Source organism: Anser brachyrhynchus, assembly GCF_964034855.1.
Source record: "Anser brachyrhynchus genome assembly, chromosome: 8".
In the NCBI taxonomy this organism is placed as follows: domain Eukaryota; kingdom Metazoa; phylum Chordata; class Aves; order Anseriformes; family Anatidae; genus Anser; species Anser brachyrhynchus.
In genome coordinates, this window is record NC_137702.1 from 3,439,303 (window position 1) to 3,446,229 (window position 6,927).

The window sequence follows — 6,927 nt, forward strand, 5'->3', positions numbered from 1 at the left end:
CGTGTAATCACAAACAACCCCGTCACTTTTTCTGAAACTCTTCTAAAAAAAAAGTTGAACAATCAGAGCTACACTGAAACCTTCCGCGTGTTTTCGAAAATTTAATTTCTGAGAAAAATTGCACAGCCGGAGATGACAAATAACAAAGATATTTTACATTTCTAAAGCATCTTTCATCCAAGATCAAAGAATTTCGTCAACATTAATTCTCAAAATACCCCTTTGAAATAGAAGTACTATTAAAGCTATTTTATCTTTATCTAACTTGATCTATTTTCTTCATAAAATATTAGCTACTGTAGTATCTAGAGGGAGCATGACTCGGTAGGTTAAGTAACTTGACTGGAGCTACTTACTAGATCAGTGGCAGAACTGACGACGATCGTGTTCAGGAGTCAAGAATCCTAAACCCTTCCTCCTTCTGAGACTAACTGAAAACATATATATGTAAGCTGACTCAAGGAGGACAAAAATGCCCTCTCCTGTCATGGGATAAGGCGCTTTCACAGAAAGGGAAGTATCTAGAATCAGAAGGCACGTGAAAGAGCTGAGAGGAAACGCTGCAGTACAGTGGGATAGAAAGGCAGAGAGATCCCCGTGTGAGGGCAAGAAAACATGCAGGAACACAATGAGCACAGTATTCGCCATTTTCCTGCTTAAAACCTTTTGGAAAGAACTCAGTTGAACTCAGTGACGCAGATGAGAAGTCTCCCCGGCGCGGAGCAGCGGCTGAGGGGAGGCCGGCCGCCCGACGGGCTGCTGGCTGCACCGCAGGCCGCTCACAGAGGACCGGAGGGATGCGGCGCAGGGGCTGAGGATGAAGAACTTGTCCAACACGGAACTTAGGATTATTTTAAAATAAATTACAGGCTGCGCTGCGACCCATAATTCAGTCTTTGGGCCGAGCTTATTATTCTTTACATAACCCAACTGGAATTACGCTGGAGCTAAATTTAGCGCAGTATTTTCATAAGGCTCCTTTCCTTATCAATGCTGCAATTGGGTCTGATGTGTCTATAAATGATATTCTACTGCCTGCTTTGTAACGCGGATGAAATGCTAGCGTCTGTGTTCTGCTGCCTCAGAAAACGATGTAGGCTCTGTGAATGTGCGCGGCACCTACTTTGGATAAAAGCAGCCCTCGGTTTGAGAGGTGTGTTTTATAATCCTTTGTGGTTTTGCAGCAGAGGAGCTGTTGGACAATGAAGAAAAACATTTCAGCTCCCCTGAAAGTTTGACTGTTCCTTTTCAAACAATACAACACAAGATTTGGGACATACTGCTGACACAGCAACATCAGTGCCTCAAAGAAACTGTGGGAAATGTCAAATTTATGGTCCTATGGGTGATTGGTGGAAGGTTTTTTCCCCCCCCTTCAGCAAGCCTCTGTCAAAAACAGAGCCTCTAGAAAGTTTTTGGCTACGTCCCAGCAAAGCAGAAGGAAGCTGTATCCCACACTTCCCTTGGGACTTAATGAAATATACAGCCTCTGGGCTTCTTTCAATTTGGTCTTTCAGATTGCTAAACCAGTGAAAGAAGGATCCTAGCTGTCACAAACGTCACATGTTTGGGGTCACCTGCTGCTCGGGGGTTCTCATGCCAGTTGTTGACATAATAAGCACCCCTTACACTTTAATTACAATTCACAGTGTGCAAACTCTGCAATCTGCTTTAAGGCAGACAGTCTTTTAAATCAACACCAAATTCTACTACTGTTTGAGTAGAAATGGGAGGAAAAAGATGTCCAGCTGACTGAATAATTGTATTCAAATATTTGTGATCCCGAAGAAAAGTAAGCAATATCCAGTGAAAAGAGCAACTGTATTGCCTGTAACACTTCAGAAAGTGTAGTTAAAACCAGACGTGCTTCTCACAGTCACGCAGACAATGCACGTGAGACGTTTCCATTCGATGAGCTCCCACCACCGGCAGCTCTCCCCGTAGCTCCGGCGAGCACGGACCTGAGCACCCAGCTGTGTTTGTCCCCGAGCGCGAGGCGGGCAGGACACAATGCCGAAAGCTGGGATCGTCTATGGGAGGGAAATTCTCAAGCCCTCTTAGTATGAATTTCAACAGGACTTGTGCAATGAAAGCCTAAATGGGAAGACGTGTTTGTTTTATTCTGGAATGCTTTATTTAGTCCGGTAGAAGAAACACTGGGTCTACTTAAAAATACTTATTATTTTGAGAAAGAGATGAGAGTCCTTCAGCTTCCTTGACCGCTACCTCTTTTTGACTGTTGCTCCTACTCCTAATAAAGACATACCAAGAGCACTAACTTAAATAAATTATACCATCCCGAGAGGAGTACAGGATGTATGTTAGAGAAAATCCAGTTTAGTGTTAGAGCATCTAAAAATGCCTCTGGTTAGTTGTATTATTTACAGCGCCTCAGTCCAACCCCTCCTTTCCCATGGAAAGAAAAAGAGCACGGGGGGACGTGCGATGGCGAGTCCTTCTGGAAGAATTTCTGCCCGCTCTCTGCTCGAAACGCTGCTGGCTCCCGGTGCCTGCGGATCCCGCTGCCCGCACGGATTGCGTTCCAGCTTCCCCGTGGCAGCACAACTTCCAGCAGCTGCGCTCCGACTCGCTCACCCCGCGCTCCCGCAGCTGAACAAAGGAGAAGTCAATAGCGCGACACGAGGGCCCGTTCCCATTGAAACCCACAGGAGTGACTTTGGCCACGGGAGAAGGCTGCTGCTGTCTGGCTGACTTCTTAGAGAAAAAGCCCGATGGGTTTTCGCCATGTTCAAAGAGCCAAATGCTGGCAAGCCGCTGCCTCCCCCTCGGCCGAAAGGGCCGCAACCCCTCCGCCTACGTGCGGCTTGTCCTGCAGCCCTTCCCGACGCCTCGCTGCCTCCTCGCACGCTGTACCGGCGACCTCAGATAAACTCACAGCGTTTTGAAATTATCATCAGCCTGTGAAGCGCTTCAATGAAAATCTATAAAACAAATTTATAGTGTGCATTCGTATGTATTATATATACACTCAGGACAGGATTTATCATTTAGCCGACCTTTGAAGCACCGATATTTTTAGACCCAAAAAATGTGTGTTGATTGTACTTCGACTCGGTCCCCTTACAATGTACCAACTCCTTGATATCTTACTATAGGAAAGATAATTGCAATGAATTTTTATATTTCAGCACATGGGAAGATAAGATTAGACAGTAGGAACATAAAAGCAAACTGCGCCACATAAAAGATAAGTTTCTGAAAGTTACAATTTACACCAAATGTTACAGATGAAAATGTTCTAAGCTATTTATAGGGCCTCGGGCCGGTCCCATTACAGACCCTGGGAACACTGAAAAGAACCAGCATTACCTTTTACTTAACCACTTATTCCCATAGCCTGCAAAGCCTTTGGAAAACAGAAATTATTAATGACACAAAGACTATTACTAATTCCCATCATCACCCAGGTGCCTCAGCTACCTGGCCCCAAGGCCCTACATGCTGCATTGACCTCACCATCCCAGAGCACTGCTCCTGCTCTTTTGGGATTGCCTGTGGTTCTCCCACCTCCTCTATATGCCCCGATTTGCCTCTGCCTACCGAGTGTCAAAATGTGCACTTTTAACGTGATTTTCTTCCTCTGTCTTCCCCACCACAAAGTTGCCACCAACGGTAGTTTGTCCAGTGCAAGCAATGAGGAACAGCAGCAAGAGACATCTATTTGATGGCATACAAGGTATAAAAACCTAAAAAGCAAATGAAAAACTGGGAAACAGCCACGCCGAGTGCCGTGTGACCACTCTGTCTATACTCTATTCACAGCCACGGCCCACCGAAGGGCGCAGGTGCAGCAGCAGACACGTAACGCAGCCAAAGCCAGGCTCGCACCGCGCTGGCCGATGCCCAGCACCCTCTGCAAGCCGCCCTGCACGGGCAGCACGCGGCCTCCGCTGCTCCTGGGTGAGCGCTCGGACTCCTGCCCAGCGCCACCAACACAAAGACTGCTGTTAGCACAGGGCACGGCTCCTAGGAACACGCTCAGGAGCGATTTTTCAATCACAGTTTAACCGTATTTTCTATTTTCTTTCTCAAACTTAACCTCCTCGAAGGACTATTTCTACGAACAGTCTCAAATTTCAGCCACTTCTGACGAAGGCCTTTACAAAAAAAGTGTTACTAGAAATGTCTGACAAGGGAAAAGTGATTTTTCCCTACTATACAATTACTAAAAACATATGGTGGAAAAGATTTTGTGCAAAATCGGAGTGTGGTCTGTTCTTCACAAAGAGGGAGGAAAAGTTGCAGCCCCAAACATGGGATCAGTAAAATAAAGAGCTACGATGGAAACTAGTTTGAAAACTTAACTCTATCGGCCAGCCCAGCAAAGAGTAACTCCGTACACAATTACATGTACACTGAATCAACCCTGCTCCCAGCGTCTGTGGGTGTGAGCTGTATACAGAGTGTTTGGTGAAGCCCAATTCATGTTCAAAAGAAAATTAAACCAAAGAATGAGTTATTAAAAGGAGCCTTTGAAGCAAAAAGCAATGATGTGTGAAAGACAGAACCAGTAGAGTTTATTTAAACAAACAGCACAGAAAACAGGGAAAACAGAAATTACGAAATTAGAAGAACAGTCATGAAGGCACACAGCAGCCTTTTCCTGGTACTAGAACTTCTTATATCTATGAATATTTTATCCAGATTCGACTATCTTTTTCAAGTCCTTCCTATCAAAATTCCAGACATTTTCTTCAATAAAATCAGAAAAGTGATTCGGAATGTACTGGTAGAAGATTTAAAATGAGCTGTGTGTGGATATTACAAAGGATCTGGGAACCTTACACCCTTTAGATCTGCTTATTTAACTATTTAGCAGCACAATTTAAAATTTGCATATGACTGGTTTGATGCCAAACCATAAGAACAAAGCAGGAAGTCTCTCTCCTCCTATGAATTTCAAACTCAGGTTTTTTTAACTTACTCCTCAATTGTGAACTGTGTTCGCCTTCTCAAATTACTATGGAGCCATGATCTGGTTAGAAAAGTACATGCAAGACTCTAAAATAGTTTGCTCTTCCGTCCCCTTCAAATTCCTATCAAAAGTAAATCATTTTTTTAATATGGTCAGAAATAAGTTATTTCGTGGTTATGCCAAGAAAAGAATTTCTCCATTTAGCAAATTTAAGTCTAAAAATAAGTGTCCAAAGTCAGTGATAAAACCCAACTCCTCATTGCTCTGCAGTGCCCAACAACACTCCATGGCTTAGAAGAATTTGGCCCATCTTCCTAAAACAGTTTTCTCACCCTGGAGAAGTTTAGAAAATAATCTCTGTGATAAAATCAATCCATCAATTCTCTGTAAAAATACAGATCCTTCCTCCAAAGAGCTCGTAGCTCCAAAAGCAACCACCTCTACATCTCCTGGCGCTACAGGCTTGCTAGACGTGAGCTCGTTTCTCTGCCTGGCTCTGCACTGGGCATTAGCTGGAAGCAGCTGGACTTCCCTCCGTGTCGCTTCGTGCTGGTATCACTATGGTGTTAGGGATGCACCACGCTCACCCCAAAGAGGAAGGTGGGAGTGCTCATCCCGTTGCCTAACCACGGCATCTTCAGTCCTAAGTCAGCATACTACTGCACGTCTCTTGTTTGCTTGTTCTCTGTGAGAGACGGATTTTATTACGGCAGGATAAATAAAACAGGAATAGCAGGAGAGGGGGAAAGGTGACAGAGGGAAGACAGCCAGAGAAATTACAGAAGTTTACACAGTCATATATATTTTGATATATTTGCCTTGAAATGCAAACTTCTGGGCAGATGCAATGGTGCAATGGCACCCCAATTACTGCATCCAGTAATTGCTGTATCACCTATTTTTAAGGTGAGATTCAAAATGTCAGATGGGGCCCATGTACTGTGTGAGAGCAGAGTCTTTGGTGATAGCTGGTTCCATTACAATCCCTTGGCCCTGTGCAGAGCACCTGAAAAGACAGCATTCATGTGACAAAGGCTGGGACAAGTACGTGTGCTGTGGTGGGCTTTGCCACCGAAGTTCCCCTTAATCTCACACACCAAAAATCTGCCTTAGAGAGAAGAAGAATGAATGTCTTTTCTTCGTAGGTATGCATTTTGGTCAAAATTGAGGGAAGAAGCTGAAGAAAAATAGTCAGTTTAAGTGTCACAGCGCAGTTAATAGGGGCTGAATCCATTAGTCATGACAGGCAAGCTTGCAATAAATTATGGCTGTCTTAATCTCCACCACTAGGCAAAAGCCTTGTCTGATTTTTCTCCACTCTTTATTCAAAAGCAATAACCAGTATTTATTCCAGTACAATTTGCCATGTGCTATTGAAGACACAAGGACACTGGAGCGGTGAATGCACCAAGTATCTGACTTTGCAGGTTTATCAGCCTTACAGAGGTACCATAACCCAAGCAGAAACTCTTCCCGTAACTACAGACTGCCCCTGCTTCACGTAATCTAGGAGAGGGCTCTTAGCCTTTAACCTTGTACTGGGACCTTGCTGCCAGGTGCAAGTATTGCTAATTATCAGTCCTGCACCTGATGATAAGGACTGCCACCCCGAGATCCCCACTTTGCTAAACTCTGTATAAACACGGAACAAAGAGGGCCCTCGCCTCAAAGAGCTTAGGATTTACTAGGCCTACCAGGACAGCAGGACAAGCACAGCGTCTTACTCTACCGCCAAGTGTAAATCTTCAGAGCTCCGGCCTCAACCAGTCATAAATACGAACAGGTATGAAGTAATTCTGTTATTCACTTTGTTTATTTCAAACCCTTGAAGGAAAGAGCGTATTATATGCATCTAAGTCCCAAATGTAACTTTAATAAATATATAAACCACAGAAAAATATGATTTAGACTTAAAATACTGCCTCAGCTCTAACGAAAATGTCAATAATGTAATATGATAAGGAATGTAGTTTACTGGCCCCCTGTTTTAG

At 44.2% G+C, this 6,927-nt stretch overlaps 1 protein-coding gene and 1 long non-coding RNA gene across 51 annotated transcripts in view; one reads left to right on the top strand and one right to left on the bottom strand.

The window, feature by feature from the left end:
- The window catches only part of NFIA (nuclear factor I A), a 352,158-nt gene that overhangs the window by 128,421 nt on the left and 216,810 nt on the right, over nucleotides 1-6,927 (bottom strand). The gene's annotated exons all lie outside the window — the stretch shown is intronic.
- Nucleotides 358-6,927, top strand: part of LOC308199252 — a 44,723-nt gene continuing 38,153 nt past the window's right edge. The window contains exon 1 of the long non-coding RNA XR_013954551.1: nucleotides 358-6,719. This is a non-coding gene — a long non-coding RNA (uncharacterized lncRNA). The remainder of the gene's footprint in view (nucleotides 6,720-6,927) is intronic.